Source organism: Monodon monoceros, unplaced genomic scaffold, assembly GCF_005190385.1.
Source record: "Monodon monoceros isolate NGI ecotype Baffin Bay Population unplaced genomic scaffold, NGI_Narwhal_1 Super_Scaffold_3, whole genome shotgun sequence".
Classification (NCBI taxonomy): Eukaryota; Metazoa; Chordata; class Mammalia; order Artiodactyla; family Monodontidae; genus Monodon; species Monodon monoceros.
The window spans coordinates 57,260,670-57,278,644 of NW_021703780.1; the positions used below are offsets into that span (position 1 = coordinate 57,260,670).

Consider the following 17,975-nt stretch of genomic DNA (forward strand, 5'->3'; position numbering starts at 1 on the left):
GAAATGGGAGACTAAAATAAATCTTCTGTTTCAAGAAAAAATAAATCATTCCTAAAAGTTTACACGCGGATCTTTCTGGGTCTTTCAAAATGTCTCTGAAATGTTGCCGTTCAAAGCTTTTCAAATACTATAGCCTCCACCCACTCCCCGGATATGCATTTACTTCCTCTCTTATAAACATAACTTCCTTTGTTGTTTGAACAGATTCAGTGACTCTGGGGTCTCCTTGTGGTTGGTGCCCACCGACAAGCCCTGTTCCTCGAATCAGCTGGGAAACCCTTCAGGGTGGGCAGTGACTTACCATAGACAAAAAGGAGACAGGTCAGTGGGGGGACAGTGTGACAGAAGGTGCTGTGAGTCGGGGGAGGCTTCTATTAGGAGATCTCACAAATGTGAATGGCTGCTATCAGGGTGGTAAGCTGCTAACCAGTGTTTTCACAGATGAGACAAAAAAAAAAGCCAACTTTAAATCCAGCTTGAGTGATGATTAAGTTACCATTAGGCCTGTCTGCAAATGAGTGAAAATCCAAAAGAATAGTGATTTAAATAGCACAGAAGTTTCTTTCCCTCCTTGTAAATGAATCCAGCAGGAAGGAGGGAGCGGGGCTGCCGTGATGGTTCTGTGAGGTTGTCAGGGACCCAGGCTCCTTCTGTCTTATCACTCTGCCACCCTCAGCTCACGGGCCAGTGTGATGATTTGACTACTGAAGCTTCTGCCTTAGTCAAGTCTAGATTCTGGCCCAGGAGACAGAGGAAGGCATGAAAGGGTCCCTTCCTTCTAATAAGGTAAGTTGCATGTAACCCTCCCATGTATATTCCACTGGTCGGAACATGTTCTCATGACCACACCTCGCTACAGGAGAGGATGGGAAATGGATTTTATTCTGGGGAGCTGTTGCACAGCTAAGAAAGGGAAGGCTGATATTGGGGTCAATGGTTAGCAATCGTTGCCCCCAGGAAGTTACATCAGAAGGTAGAACTCGGGACTTCTTTTTCACAAGTACCACTGACATTCCACACGAGACTCTTCTAGGGCAATCGTCTCATTTAATCAATACAACTTCCCTGGGTTTGTGTTATTTCCACTTTACAAAGGTAGAAGGATTCCAAGAGTTTGTGTCACTTATCCAAAGCAGCTCCACAAGCTATGCCGTTGGCCTTCTAATTCTTCAGAATCAGCCCTGAGTGGTCACAAAGCCCCTTCCTCTGTAGCACCGAGAGGGGCATGTGGATGGGCCTAGGGATGGCGGTGTGGGTCTCTCAGGGTCTCTCAGCTCCAGGCATGGTCACCTCTACACATTTATGTCTTCCTAACTCCGAACCCTGCCATGCAGGACTCCAGGAGCCCATCACATGGCAAACTGTACACATCACCCCAGCCCTGCTCTTATCCTGGAGGCTGGACACCCTAGGCTGGGCCGCCGGCTTGCTTGCTTTTCAAGTTGATGTTAGCATTCTGGGGCAGATTCACTCATCCCCGATTTGCAGCTGTACCCACTTTTGTTGAGGACATGCCTGTGCTGGAAGGGTTGGAGGGCGCTTACCGCAGACCCCAGAGAGCCAAAGGGAAAAAGGAGCATCAATCCCGAGCTGGGCTCCCCCGGGGCTGAGACATCTGTTGTTAGGAAGGAACACGTAAAACTAAAAAGAAACCGCCTTTGGCTGGCTCTGTCTCCTCTTGATGGTTATTTGGGTTCCTTTCATATTTTCAATGAACTCTCTTGAGAGATTAGGAAATTTAATGTTTAAATCATTGAGGATGAGGAATGAGCCAAAGAAGAGTAACTTTAAAGAAAGAGACTAGTTCTGTTCTGCCTACGAACTGCCCGTTCCAACCCCCTGGCCGGTGTGTACAGCCTGACTGTTCTAAAGCACACAGCGTCTGCATTGCTGGGGGAGGACCACAGAGGCTTCTGGACTCCACACAAGGTCATTCCACATGAGCTTGGGGCTGACTCCCTAAAAGCACGTCTCCCGTGAAGAGGACAGAGTCTGGGTTACCCATTCCCTCGGTGGACCTCCAACTCCACAGATCACACCCCTCCACGACTGTCCTTCTGACCACTACAGAGAATCCTTCTGAAAGGCTCTTAATTTCTGTTTTAAAATACCTTTCAATAAAAGACGTAAAAGTAAATGCTTGTTTATTATAAATTCAGAAGAGAAACTGAAAAGAAGGGAAGAAAAACTGCCTGTTATTCTATCACCCAGAGATAACCGTGACTAACCTTTCGTATATTTTTCTAAGCACATATACGTGTATGTTCGTATGTACATGCATGTGTGTGTAAAAAGCTTTTGAAAAGCAAATATGGCCTCAGACTATTTTATAACCAGCTTTTTACCACTTAGCAATAGGCCACAGACATCTTTCTATGTCAATAAATATATACCTACGATATTTTTCTTAGTGACTGAAGATATTATATTGTACCATCATTTTTTAAAAATCCCCTATTGTTGGACAGTAAGATTAGTTCATTGCTCTATTTTTGGAAAAAATTATTACTATTATTATTACTAAAGATCTTAGGGCACATGCTTGATTATATGCTTAGAATAAACTCCTAGAAGTAGAATGCTGGGCAAATGCTTTGCAAACTGTTAGGATTTTTTGATATACATGGTCAAATTTATCTGTAGAAAAGTTGTAATAATTTACATTCATCTCCCATGTATGAGGAGATTCCCGATGTTCTAGTTTACACTAGACACTATGTTTTTCTTTCTGAAAAGAAAAGGTTACAGAAAATGACATTCTGTAACCTTTTGGGAAAGAACCACAGTTGCATATCCATCCTATACACAAAGCTTTCCTTCCACGACAGCTCCATCTGAGAAATCAGGCCCCCAAAGGAGCCAGATTAGACCCAAATGCAAATATATCTGGGTCTCAGAACATCCTCTCATTTCCATCAGCCTCTGAACACACATCTGGCCAGACAACTCTCTGTGATTTGTGACCTGGACTGGATTCAACGCTGACCTAGATAGAGAGTACTTTGGATATCATTACCCGCCCTCCAAACCATCTGGTGCTGGCTAAACAGGTTATCCACGCAGTAGGAACCTCCATCCCTCAACTGGCTTTCTTCTTGCCAGGTTTCTTCCAAAAAAAATATTTTCTACCTAGCTCCTTACACACAAAAAAAGAGGATATGGATTATCTTTTGCATATCTTAACCTGATAGACAAGAAGCTTATTTTTTAGAACTTAGCAGTTCTACAGATTCAATCACAGCTCCCTGGATGGACCAGGAGACAGTGAAAAGGCAGAGAAGGGGAGAAGGAATGAATTCCCATGGTCACAGAACTGGGGCCTGAGGCGTTGCCTCTGCATGTTATCTCACTTATGTTAATATTTAAAATATTTGTGGTTGGGGGGGAAATGCCAATTATCTTCAAAACAGAGAATCTGTTCTTGGCTACAAGTGTTTTTTTCAAATTCCTAGAATTAAAGCAGCTTGTTCTTCCAGGCTCATAAGCTATTTTTATCTGCAAAAATATGGAGCACACATACGTGTTCCCACGTTCATCTATGTGCACGGACGCTGGGGTTCGTTACTGTCCCTTAGCTCTGTTGAAGGCAGAGCTAAGGGACAGTAAGCTTGGTGCTTTACCACCTTTGCAGAAGTGTATTGCTGTGGGGCGAAGGACTGTCTTCCTTTATAATTACTCATTTTCTCAAATGACATTTTGGGATTTTTAAAAGCAGTCATGGAAAACAACACAGTTACATAGAAAACAAACTTATGGTTACCAAAGGGGCAGGGAGATAAATGAGGAGTATGGGATTAACAGATAACACTACTATACATAAAACAGATAAACAACAAGAACCTACTGTAGAGCACAGGGAATTATATTCAATATCTTGTCATAACCTATAATGGAAAAGAATCTGAAAAAATATATATATATAATATATATAACATATATATATATATCTGAATCAGTGCTGTACACCTGAAAGTAACACAATATTGTAAATCAACTATATTTCGACTTTAAAACATTAAAATCAGTCATATAAAGCAAAATAGACCTATTTTTTTGAACCTCTATTGTTCATTGTGTTGTGTTGTTATGGTCTCTTCTTTTGACCCTGGCATTCTTTACTCATGCACAACATCCTTATCGAGGGCCTCCTGTGGGCAGAGCCCTCCGCTGGGTACCGTGGAAGGCCTCAAGACAGAACCCCTCGTCCAGCTCTGTCCCCAACCAGCTGTCATGAAGGGGTCCCTGCACTTCACACAGCCACAGTTTATGCACCTTTAAAACAAGGCACCTGGCCTTATTGCCTACAGGCACTGACTCCCCTGCACTTGTGGGCTCCTCACGGTCAGGGGGGTGGGGGGGGATGTCCTGAGCAGGCTCTGGCTGGCATCCCAGGCCACAGGTCAGAGAGACACATGGCTTGCTCTGGAAGTGAAGCAAGTCAAAGCTGGATGGAACCCCGCCCCGAGCCATGCCCACAATCACGGGTAAGCCCGACGGACGCTGAGGTCCCAACAAAGGTGTCTGATCCAAACTCACGCCATTGTAGTCATATATCTGTGGCTCTATTAAAACGTTCTGTGATGAACATTTTCAAAAATACGCAATATAGATAGAAGAATAAAATGAAAACTCAGGCACTCATCACTCAGCTCCAATAATTTTAACTCTGCCCCTGACCCTCCGAATCCCAGACATCCTGTCATTTTACCCGTAAGTGCTTCAGTGCGTGTCTGTAGTTAGAAAGGGTGTTTTAGAAATATAACCCCCATGCCATTATCCACAAGATTAACAGTTATTCCTTAATATCAGGTTAGTTCTCTTAAAGATGTCTCTTTAGGGCTTTTTTTCAAATCAGGATCCAAACAAGGCTCACATTTTTGTTTTGACGGTCCCTTCTGTTCTGTAACAGTTTCCACTCCTTTGTAAATTTTCACTTCCTTGCAGTTGGTTTGTTGAAGACACCAGGTCATTTATTTTGTAGGATGTCCCACGTTCCGGACTGGGCTGCTTGCTTCCTTGTAGTGTTGCTTAATTTGTTCTTCAGTCCCCTTTACTCCCTGTAAACTGGTAAGACATCTAGAGGCTTGATTAATTACAGGATCAATTTTTTTTTTTTTTTTTTTTTTAAGGCAAGAATGTGTCCGAGTTGATGCTGTGTATTTGACATTGATTGCATCCCCTTAGGGAGCACATCCGGTCTGGTCATCCCACTTATAGTGATAGATCAGAGGGCTCAGGTAGCTAAGTAAGGGGGTGACCTTGACGGGAAGCAGAAGAGATGGAATTTGGACCTTCTCTGTCTGATTCCAGAATCCACAATTTTAGCCACTCCCCCATCTTTCAGGAGAAACAAGTGCTCCACTTTTATACCTTTTTCTCTGTTTCTGGACTCCTGTACCCACCACCCATCTTTCCCCTGTACCAAGGACAAACACTACTAGTTGTGGGTCAGATCCCGTAGTTTAAATTGGGGAGGAACACGAGATCAGTGCTTTCAAGTACCAGGAGGTCCAGGTGTGGCTCGGGTGCTCCTTCTTTCCGCTGGGTCATGGTCAGAGGTGTAAGAGGTGGGGAGGGTCCGGGAAGGGGGTGGCATCTGACAAGAGTTTTCCTTGGCCACTGCATTTCTCTCCAGCCCTAAACCCTTCAGGCACTGGATGCAAGAGCCTGGGACCCCACGGTGCCAAATGTCAAAGGGATTGAGAATGACTATGAAAGTGTGATCACATTTCCAGTCTTTATCATGAATTTCCCATTTCCTTATTTTCCCATTTCCTTTTGCCTTCTTTTCATGCCCTCTGCTGCCATGATTTTTCTCTCGGTTTCTCTCGGTTGTCACTGGCCTCACCTGTCTTGTCCCTCCCTCATGGGACAGGGGCCTTTTAGAACAATCACACACTGAAATTACACGCCAACGGCAGTCAAGGTAGCAAGAGAAAGGTGGGCATCACAGGTGCTGACCTCTGAAGTCTCTGCAAGTCCTAAATCTGAGGGTCTACCTCCACCTTGCACGTAGGGAGAGACTCCCACGAGAGACTCCTAGCCAGGTCCTGGGTACAGGGACCCCAGTGAGCTGAGGGGTGGAGAAGGCAGAGAAACAGGAGAAGACTGGAGAGAGAAATACCATCTGAAGGGAAATAGAGAAATCCCTCCCAGCGGGCTCTGGTGCTGTGTTTCTCTTTAATTCACCAAGGTTGTGTTCTTTCTGTCCACGCATGAGCTGGGCTACAGGCCTCAGGCCTCCTAGAGGCCGCAGATGTATTTGTTCTTGCCTTTTGTGGTGGTGATTACCTTTGTGCATTGCTCTCCTTCATTTACAAGGAATATTTGTAGAGATTCTTACCATCTACAAGGTCGTGAACCCTCACAATGACTCTTAGAGTGAAGGATCACACTCACGGTCGCTTGAATACAAGACTCAGAGCCCGTAAATGCTTGAGGTTCCCCCAGGATGAAGCAGCTGGGCCAGGACTTGAACCCATGTGCCCGGAAAGCTGAGCATCTTCCCCTATGACCACCCCCTACCCCCAACCCGCCCACACAAGGTTTGCTTCAGAGAAACAAGAAGGGCTTGGGTGTCACTTTCTTCAGGACCCAGTGACTCTTCTTCCCAAGAACTCGGTTGAGAGCGCCGGTTCCACGTGCTTTGTTTGTGGTCAGCATCCCGTGGGAAAGGGTCAGCTGGCTGTTCAGAGTGGGACAGAATTTTTGGTGAGGCCTCCCTTTCCCGCTCTAAGTAATGAGAGCATTGGTACTCCTAGGGGGGTCTCCTTGGGACACATTCCTTGTTGTTATTGCTATTGATGTGGTTTGTGGTTTTGCCTTTTTAAATTAAAAATCATCGCTTCTCCAATCGGGAGTCATATGTGTTCATTTTGAGACTCTTAGAAAAATGGAGAAAAGCATAAAGAAAATCAATCTTGTCCGGTCTCCTGCCACGTCAAGCCACAGCGAGGACTTGGTGGGTTTCCTTCTTGCCTCCTGTGCCCCTGCAGATGCCCGCCCCACGTTTCTCTGTGCCTGGAGCCTCACAACAGGCCCTGCGTCCTCTCCTATGGCAGGGTTTGGCTACGAGGGAGGCCTGGCAGGGGGAAGGACAGTGTGGTTGGGAATGTATTCCCCTCGCTCCCTCTCTGCAAGGTCACCTCTGCCGAAGGTCACGGTTCCTTTCAAGACCCAGGAGCCAGACAAGCCACTTGCCCCCCACAGGCTCTGGTAACTGTCCCTAATCTCCTTCCTTTGGGCCCCGGGTGGTAGGGCTCTGGGTGGTAAAGCCCCAGCTACCGCAGCACTGGTTGTTCCCCCCACCCCACCCCGCGCTGCCCACGCTTTCGTAAATAATCCCTCCCCAGGTTATCCTGTTTTGAACGTGCCATCTGTTTTCTGTTGGGAACTGGACTGCCTCACCTTCTGACTCATTGGTATGTCAAGACCTTTCCCTTGAAGCTCCCATGGCCATGCTATTTTCTGAGGTTTCCAAAGCAATGTATGAAGTAGAGCCTGGAATAAACTTGGGGGTCCTGGAGCAAGAAGGCATCTAATTTCCTGACTCCCAGTAGCACCCCTCTCACCTGACCTGGCTCGGAACTGCCCAGGCCCGTGTCCACACGTTGTGATGTGCCACACACCTCCACCCACTCCCAAGCACCTCCAACTCCTACTGCCCTTATATCTCCATTAAAGCCACTCCTTTTGTCACCAGAATTATCTCCACGAGGTCCCGCTTGGAAAGGAAGTTATATCAGAGGAGGAAGGAATCCTGACTTTTTCATCCCAGAGGCCTCTACACATGATGCTGCCTCAGACCCCTGCTCACCGCCTGGCTGAGTCTACCTGCCGCTCTTATCTCGGCTTTGAAGCCTTCTCTGAGCTCTGCACCCTCGTGGCTCTTCCGTGTTGTAACTCTCCTCATGAGGTCCATGACGGCAGGCACCGTGTCCTACTCACCCTTCTACCTGACACCCACCCATAGCACCTGGCATATAATAAACACTCCATCAGTAAGTTGAATATTGTACATTTGGGACATCCTCCAGTATCAAGTTTTCCCATTAGCCCCATGTTGAAGGCCCATTTGGAAGAACCCTTGAATTGAAGGAGCCAGCCATTGCTTCCTGGAATACTGTATATACATTAGAAGCCATTTACCCATCCCCACAGGCACTAAGGTGACGGGACCCTACAAAGGTGTGTTTGTGGGAGGTGGGCGTGGGGAATAGAACAAAAGGTGCACCTTTGTCAGAAACTTTTGTGGGGCTGTTGACGCGGGAGGAGGCAAGAGTGTGAAAGCAGAGCCGGGGAGTCGGGAGAAAATTCTGATCCATCATTTTCCCAAGAGCCAGGTATATAAAAAAACACCGGTGCTGCAGACGGTCCTACGAAGATAGACTTCAGATGCAATTTCAGTCTTCTGGAGTCACTTCTGAATTTATTTACCATATTGAACTTTACCTCCTAGTGCGGGGTCAGGGGAGCTTTGAGTATTAGTGAAATATTTCAAACCTCCCTTTAAGAGGAAAATATGAATACCTCTATTTGCACAAAGAAACAGTGGAAAGATATACAAGGAACTAGTGAAGTGATGACTTCCGGGGGTGGAGTGGAGGACCCAAACAGACTGGGTAGCAGAGAGAGGGAAACTTCTCAATTATAACTTTTGATATTGACTTTTTTTTTTTTTGCGGTACGCGGGCCTCTCACTGTTGTGGCCTCTCCCGTTGCGGAGCACAGGCTCTGGACGCGCAGGCTCAGCGGCCATGGCTCACGGGCCCAGCCGCTCCGCGGCATGTGGGATCTTCCCGGACCGGGACACGAACCCGTGTCCCCTGCATCGGCAGGCGGACTCTCAACCACTGCACCACCAGGGAAGCCCTGATACTGACTTTTGAATCACAGGAATTTATAACCTATTTTAAAAAGAAAATCACGTTTGAAAAACCTTCCCTGAGACGAGCAATAACTTTCCATCTTCTTTTTCACTTCAACCCACTCAGGTGGGGCAAGAGACCTCGTTGTCCATTTATTCTGTCCTTTTACACTTTCCAATGGAAGAAACAATGGGACTTGTTTATAATAACAAAGTGTCAACGCATAAGCAGTTTGCTTTTGGGGAGAGGGGGCAGCATTATGTAAACATTTGCTTTGGCAACTGGGGTATGATGATTCCTATTTGAACCACAACGTATCTTCCAATTTAGTTAACTAGAAAATTACCGGCCCCAAATACTGATGTGGCAAATACAGAAAACTAAACATCTCAGAGAAGATCAGAAAACCTAAAACCAGCCACGTGGATGACACAGTAGCAGCAACTGCTAAGACAGAAAACAAAACTTGCTTCCTCCTCAGTGTGGGCATTTGGCTGTTGACGGTTTTGCAGGCACAGCAGGAGCTTTGCAAGCTGCCACATGTTGCATAGATGATAGAATTTTGGATAAATGCTGAATAAAAGTATGCTGGTGACACGCTCATTTTGGTGCATGAATTCCGAATTCAGTCACCCTTAATGATTCACGTAATAAGTTAATAGTAGAAAGCGATTAGTTCTCCCTAAATGCCAGCTGGAGGATTGCGTGGCATTCACCCAGAAGAGCAGAAAGGACTCATGTTTGGAAAGCAATTTGCGTCCATCGGGAGAATTCTTGCATCTCCAGTGGCCTTTGAGACCACTTCAAAAATGGCTCTATTAGAATTACTGTACCGGTAAAAATTTATAAAGCTACCCTGCTCCGAGGTGGCCAGAGTCCTAGAGAATTTGGACTCTGTGATGGAAAAGACCACCCATCTAAATCATGCTTTTTCCCAGTGGGAAGCAGCCCTTCAAACAATGAAGGTCCTTCTTAAGTATCAGCTTTGGCCTCTGGGATAACTTTTCTGAAAGAGCTTGCTGGGTGAGTTGCAAACACTTGGGGAAATGTTTTCACAAGGAAGTTCTAAGAACTGTTGAGGACTGAGTAGCTCTACCCTTCCGTACATTTTTAACCACAGTTAAGCTTCCCTGGCAAGGAGTGATGGAGCTTTCAAGGCAGTGATTTTAGACCCTCTGACCCCCTCGACCCTCTTGTCCTAGATCTTCCCAGCATCTGTCCTGTTCTCTCCTGTCTCTCACATCGAATTCTACAGCGACCTTTGGACTTAGGGGCCCTCTTGGGCTTCCCTAACTTTGATCATCTCATGCTATCACTTGTGACTTGCACCCACTCTTCTTACACCTGATCCAGCTCCAGCTCCAGGGGACCAAAGAGGAGGTCTAAGATGCACTAAAATGAAATCCCCATGGCTCTTGAATCCAAACACCTCTACGCCTTAGCCTGCTATGGTTAACCATCATGGACACTTAGGAGAACGTTGAGCCACGTGGCATGGATCTGTACTTCCCAGGAACTGAGAATATGGGTACGTACAGGGTTGACAGTCAGCTGGTTAAATACTGAATTACTTCCCTGTCACTTTGGTACAGCTATTGTCCCACTACCTTGACCACCTAGGCTCCTTCCCTGGAACTCCCTAGACCTTCCCCTAAACCTGCAGCTTTAGGGACAATACCTGGCCAATCAGGGGCAGGAGTGGGGGTAGGGCCTTGGTTGGGTACCCTTGGCCAAAATCCATCCTGATTGGCGGATACCTGAGCCAGACTAGCTGTTATCTATCTCAAATATCAACCTTTACAAGTGAGCCATGGTCTTCAAGATTTCCAGGTAAATAAACGAAAACGAAAAAAGTCAGACAAGTGACGGCTGTGCCGATACCCCCAGCTGGTGGCCTCTTCTCTTCAAAGGCTGCCCAGAGGTATAAGCAGATGATTTACTAAATACCGCCTTTTGCCAAATCCCCAGAGACCCTTGAACGTTGGGTGCTAATAAAGTTCAAGTTATTACTAGGCATGTGGTCTGTGTAGGTCACTGGCAAGTGCTGGCAAAGAAAAGCCAAGCTAACCCTGGCTAGAATGTGGATGAGGAACTGCAACCCCTTCTCTAAACAGGAAACATGCCTGAAATCTTTTTTTTGTCTCCAGAAGGACTTGGCTTCCTCACCTGTAAAACGAGGGTCCTATTAATGACCCCCTTCACCAGTGTCTCAGGATTCTGGACAAGAAACAAGCCTCTTTAGAAAAAAGTGGGGGAACCCACCAGGGAAGAGTATTGGGAGATTCAGCTTCATCCTGTTAGAGGCTTGGATCCTTTGGATTTTCTGTCGCTGCCGCACTGCAGTGCTTGGCTTGCATTTTACCTGGCAGCCCCTGAGAGGGACCGTGGCCATGAGTGGGGCAGGAAACAGCTCCAGGAATTCAAGGTCTTGACTAAAGGAAAGAGCAGATCTGTGCTTCCAGTTCTGCTTGGACACAGGCATTTTTCAGATGCTCACAGGAATATGACTCGTGTCAAGCTTTCAACCATTTGGACAAAGTTCAGGATTGTTCTTTAGCAAGACCTCTTCCTGGGCAATAAGGAACACACGCATTTCCTAGGCATCCTGTTGGGTGGTGATGTCCCCTCTTCACCAAAGCTCTCCGAGCTGGAAGGGCATCCGCACAGGCAGGAGAGACAGAGGGGTTGGGGCCACGTGTCTGGGGGAGGGTGGTGGGGTTGGAGGTGTCTGGGGGTGTTGCTGGAACGCAGGTGCAGTAGGACCCTCCCGGGGAGGAAGGAAGAGCTAGGACAGGCGAGAGAGCAGTGGATCTGCCCGTGCTGATGTGCCTCCTGGCGGGAGGGTTCCAGGCTGAGTCACCCCGTGTGAACCTGGCAAAGAATGGGAAACCATTGGGAGAGAGAACAGGAAGAACCAAATTCAGGCCAAGCGAGAGGGAAGGGGCAGGGTCACGGGATTTCTGGGACAGTGGAGCCCAAACTGAGCCCTAAGCATGCTCCTTTTTTTTTTTTTAAGAAAAATTAAAACTCAGCTAAGGTACACTTCCTCCTGTTTTACAGAACATGTGAGGTGAACCCACATCTTCGGTTTTATTTATGTACTAAATAAGCACACGTAGCACTTATTTGGTGCCAAGCACTCTTCCAGAGTTTGACAAGTTTTAACTTATTTAGTCCCCAGGACAATCAGAGGTCCTAGGATTATTCCCATTTTACGGCGAGGAAACTTGAGGCATGGCAGAAAGGGTTAAGTGGCTTCACCCAAGGGGAGGAGGAGCCGAGACTGGACCCCAGGCAGCCTGGTTTCCATGTCTGTGCTTTCAACTCTTGAATTGATTTTTTAATAGACTTTATTTTTTTAGAACAGTTTTAGATTTATAGAAAAATTAAGAAGATAGCACAGAGGGTTCCAATACATCCTGTATCCAGTTTCCCCTGTTATAAACATCTTACATGAAGGTGGTGTATTTGTTACACTTAATGAGCTAGTATTGATCATTATTATTAATGGAAGTCCACAGTTCATTTGGATTTCCTTAATTTTTACCTAATGTCTTGTTCTGTTCCAAGATCCCATCCAGGTTACTGCATTCCTCATGTCTGCTTAGGTTCCTCTTGGCTGTGGCAGTCAGTTTCTCTGACTTTCCTTGTTTCCCATGACGTTGATGGTTTCGAGAAGTGCTGGTCAGGTGTTTTGGGATGTGTCTGATGATTTTTCTCCTAATTAGACTGGGGCCCAACGCTTGTCTTTTTTTTTTTTTTAAAAAAACATCTTTATTGGAGTATAATTGCTTTACAATGTTGTGTTAGTTTCTGCCGTATAACAAAGTGAATCAGCTATATGTATACATATATCCCCATATCCCCTCCCTCTTGAGCCTCCCTCCCACCCTCCCTATCCCACCCCTCTAGGTGGTCACAAAGCAGTGAGCTGATCTCCCCCAACCCTTGCCTTTTGATCGTTACAGTGAGCTCTTGCAAGGCAGGTGCCAACCTAACAGGGACATCTGCCATTATTTGACAGAATTCCACACTAGGTATTCTTTTTCTTATGTATTTGGTTCTTTTCAGAAGGAAAAGGAGACTTCTCTTTTGTCGTTGTGCTAAATCATCTGGTTCCGAGTAAAGAAAGTCATGTTACCCTAGACTCTCCCGCTGGGGTAAAGCCCTTGGTTTACGCTAGTTTCCATCTTCCAGGGTTGCAGGGTGCATTTCGTTCCTCCAGCTGGGCCCTGTTCATCCCTGTTAAGACTCAGACCCCGGCACAGCTAAGTGTAAAGGGAAAGTCAGGGACTTGGTCCTGTAGGGCTGTGTGGGGTTCTATTTGCTTCCTTCAGCCAACATTTCCTCAAGCCTTGTCACTCCCACTGAAGCCAGAGCATGCGCGACCAGCTGCCTCCCAGCTGCCAGGTCGTGGCTCTGTCTCCGCAGCTCTCCATCCCTGCTGTCTCTGGGGAGGCATCTCCTCAGCTAGCCCTGTGTGAGCACATCTGCAGAAGCTATCCCACTCCCCACCTTCCTCAGGTGCTGTCCTGGCAGGCGGACCCTCCTTCCTAGATGACAGACCACACCGTCAGATGGATCCTGACAGTCCAGACTGGGAACACATGCATTTGATTTTCCCAGGGAGAACTCCGATCATAAAGATGTTTACGCATGAGGGAAGTGCTTGATATACGGCCTTGAGGTGATAAAAATACACGCCACCTTCTCAGAAAACTAAAAATAGAATTACCATATGGTCCGGCAATCCCACTCCTGAGCATATACCCAGACAAAACTATAATTCGAAAAGATACACGCACCCCTATGTTCACAGCAGCACTATTCACGATAGCCAAGACATGGAAACAACCTAAATGCCCATCAACAGATGAACCAATAAAGATGTGGTACACACAGACAATGGAATATTACTCAGCCATAAAAAAGAATGAAATAATGCCATCGGCAGCAACATGGATGGACCTAGAGATGATCATACTAAGTGAGGTAAGTCAGAAAGAGAAAGACAAACACCATATGATGTCACTTACATGTGGAATCTAAAATATGACACAAATGAACCTATCTATGAAACAGAAACAGAATCACGGACATGGAGAACAGACTGGTGGTTGCCAAGGGGGTGGAGGGTGGGAGAGGGATTGGGATTTTGGGATTAGCAGATGCAAACTGGTATATAAAGAATGGATAAACAACAAGGTCCTACTGTATAGCACAGGGAACCGCATTCAATATCCTGTGATAAACCATAATGGGAAAGAATATGAAAAAGAATATATATATATATACATACGTATAACTGAGTCACTTTATTGTACAGCAGTAACTAACCCAACATTGTACATCACCTATACTTTAATAAAAAAAATTTTTTTTAAATACACGCCACCTTTTAAAACCATGGCAACACAAGAGGCAGGACAGTTGCAAATGAAAGGGCGTTTAAAATATGGCAATGGGCTGCAGGTGTGTAAAGAAAGTTGATTAGGAAAACAGCTAGACGGAGGAGAGTCCTGCCTTCATTCTCATCTCCACTGTGTCCCAGCTCAGAGCCTCACCAAGTTCCAAGGCCAACCCCCAATAACTGCTGGCTATGTGAACAAGGGATGCAGAGTAGGCATCTCCTGGCTGCCTCCAACAAGCCACAGCCCGGGCTTCCCATCTCTTTCCCTCCTTGCCTTCAGTCTGCACAGAGCTAACAACTTCGTGGCTCGTTTTACCTTCCCAACCCTCCTCCTGCTAGGCTGAATCATTCGCCTCGGTTCCTCACCTTCTGCAGCAACCACATCCTCCGCTGTGTAACTCTGCAGATCCTCCCACAACCTTGGGAGGGAAACACTTCCCTGCCCCATGATTTTGGACTCGGCTGGAGGGTATTAGCAGATGTGACGCATACAGTGGTTCGAAATGTGCTTGTGTGGTTGGCGTGTCCCCTTATGCCTCTCCCCGTCACCAGGAGAACAACATGCCCCAGCTAGCTTGCTGGTCCCGGGAGGATGAGAGGCATGTGGGACAGACCTGGACCCAAACAGCAGCGTGGAACCCAACCCAGCTGATCCCAGCCAGGATCAGCCAAACCCCAGCTCAAATGTACGAGTGAGAAACAAACGCTCCGTGGAACGCCATCAAGCTTTCAAATCCTTTCGTACCAGCAATAGTACCTGCGGAGTAATACGCAGGACGAAGGTTTCTGGGAAGAGGAGACTTCATGTCCCAGGAGACCATTCCTTTCTTACATGAGCCTTCCTGATGATGTCACCGTCACCGGGACTCACCTCTCCCAGAAAGCATTGGTCTGTTAGTAGTAACAGTAATTAGCATTCACCTGGGGTTTTATGGGCAGGAGGCAGCAGCAACATACAACTATCTTATGAGGTGGAGAGGCCGGGATTATCACATTCATTTTGCAAAGAGAAAATTAAATACTCAGACGCGTTGGGTGACTCACCAAGACTGGACCAGGAGGCAGCCGTCTGAAGGAAGAACGCGATAAGGAGTTCCTCATACCCGGGAGAAGTCACGTGTGTGCTCGCGCAGGCGCCTTTCATTTTTGTAACATTTCCTGTTATTAAAGGGATACAGGCCAATTGCAGAAAAATAGGAAAACGCGGGAAGCATTAGTAAGTTTCCATCCTACCTAGCAGTATTTTGATTTATTTCTCTGTGTTATTTTTGTTGTTATTATTTTTTTGGCCGTGCCACGCGGCTTGCGGGATCTTAGTTCCCTGACCAGTTGCTCCCTGAAGTGGAAGTTCGGGAGTCCTAACCACTGGTCCACCAGGGAAGTCCCTCTCTGTGTTATTTTTAATGCATGTATATTTATTATATATTTTTATAAGTTAGAAGCATACTGTATATATAAGAACATTTCCTATGGCATTTAAAATTCTTTAAAGACAGTTTTTAATGCATACTATGTTCTATGACTTAGTCTAATTTGTTTAAACATTCTCTATTACTGTAAATGTAGCCCTGTTTGTAATTTTTTTGCCATGAAAAACAATGTTTTGGTGAAATCTTTGTTGGCACAGGAGGTAATTTATGTATTTAGTGCATGGCTGGTATAAATGGTAGCTGGTATAAATCTTTGTCTAAATCCCTGATAATTTCCTTATAATAAACTTCCCGATGAACTTCTGGGTTAATGAGTTTTAACATTGGAATAGTTTTTGTCAAACTGCTTTCCAGAAAGGATGTCCCATTTCTATTGGTGATTACGATGTTGCAGTTGCCCATCTCACAGCCTCCTCACTAGCACTGAGTATTTTCTTTAAAACAAAGTATTGCTAATTTGATGGGTAAAAAATGGCAGTTTATTGTCGCATTTTTCATTCCTAGTGAGACTAAAAATTACCGCATGATTATTAACCATCAGTAACAGGATGACTGGGTAGAGGAGGCATTTGGATCAGGGCCTGGCGTAATAGTTTTGAATGAATGAATTACCAAAGGAGGACCACGCTGTGCATGTGAGTAGAACCGCTAAGACTATGGGCTAAGGACTGAGGTTCTTGATTGTGTGGACAGGGATTTATCCCCAGTCCTTTCTTGATCAAAAGGACAAAATGCTGGGATAGAAGTGAGGTTTTCGAGTGTCTACTGGGGTGACAGGACTGAGAACGAGTTGCTGGGCTTTGGAACTGGTGGACCGGCCAATGAGAACGCTCTTCGGGAAAAGGAGCTCTTAATGCAGCCCCTAGTAATTTGCAGCCCCTGGCCAGTAATCTGGGGGCTGGAGCTGCCAGTGGTGCCCTCACTCCTCCAGTCAACCCCTGACGCCCCAAGCACACACTTGTGGTCATGGGGTGTACTTGGACTCTGCAGACAATTCTGTTCTCAAGGGGAAGTTAGGACTGCGAACTGGAGCTTTGCCATCGGACTGCGTCACGATGTGACTCAGCCACTAGGCTGGCTGAACTGGATTAACCCCTGCTCTTTCTGTTCCTCCAAGCCTGGCCGAGACCTCCTCCCTCCTGCCCTAGGTGAGGAGCCCCACCCCAGCCCAGGGCACACTTGTAGTAATTATTACCCTACCCTGTAATTTTTCATTCACAAACCATATGCCTCTCCTTGAAGCAAACTACCTGAGGATGGACGTAGGGTTTCATTATCTTGTATCTTCGGCAGCCAAGAGTGTGAGAATGAATGAATGAATGCTCCAGGAGTATCCAGAGTGCACCAAGAATAAACCAGGGCCTTGGAAACTGGTTGAGAGAAATAGCCAGAGATCAGTCTTTATTAATATGTTTCATGATGGAGTTTTGCTCGACTGAGAAGTTATAACTTGGATGTTAGTCTCTGTGGTTGGTTGAGTTTGAGGCAAAGACTACATCCCACATCCCCGTGCCTTGAAGTTTTCTGGTTTTGCTCTCATTTGAGCCATGTCTCAGCAAAAGCGGGAATTTTTTTTTTAACTACCTGCCCTGCTTTCTTCGAAAGGAGCGGTTCTCAGACTTAATATTGAGTACTAGAATCATCTGGAGTGCTTGTTAAAATACAGAAAGCTGACTTTCTGATTTAGCATTTCCAACAATTTCCCACTTGATGCTGATGCAGGGGCCACACTCTAAGAACCACTGGTCGAAATGTTTTAATCTGGCCCCTGGATAAGGTGTCCGATTGACCTTCTCCCAAGTACGCCTCTGGGCCAGGCCTCAGCTCTGTTCATCCCCACGACAGTTTGGAATGTCTTTTCTTGGCAGTCTGCATAGGCAGACGGGACCATCCTAACCTGTGTTAAGGCCACCCGGGTCTAAAAAGTGCTGCTACAGGGTCTGAAACCTTATCAGGACACCTACTAGCTTTCTGGAGAAGTACATGAAGCTTCAGGAAATGGAATTTTACACCCTGGGAAAACCCCAAGCTCCAGGAGCCAACCTTCGGACAGCAGGCAGCAGCCAGGGGCCTCACCCGCCCTCTTCCAGAGGCAAATCTCCTCAACAGGGGGACACCTGGCCATCACCTGTGAGGGTCTCCGTGCACTTTCCACTCTGCCCCATCTGTGCCTGAGCCCACATCCTCTTTCTCTGTTGATCTTTACAGGAGAAGGTGAGAAACTGGGCTAAGATTTGCTTTCCAGCAGCTTCCCCATCACCATTCAAA

At 46.4% G+C, this 17,975-nt stretch overlaps 1 protein-coding gene across 1 annotated transcript in view; it reads right to left on the reverse strand.

Annotated features, from left to right (window-relative positions):
- SNRK (SNF related kinase) overlaps positions 1–17,081 on the reverse strand; it is a 151,175-nt gene extending 134,094 nt beyond the window's left edge. Inside the window, exons 1-2 of the mRNA XM_029242412.1 lie at positions 16,958–17,081; positions 15,322–15,435 (exon numbers count right to left, since the gene is read on the reverse strand). The gene's annotated coding sequence lies outside the window, so the exon portion shown is untranslated. The remainder of the gene's footprint in view (positions 1–15,321; positions 15,436–16,957) is intronic.
- Positions 17,082–17,975: the final 894 nt, after the last annotated feature.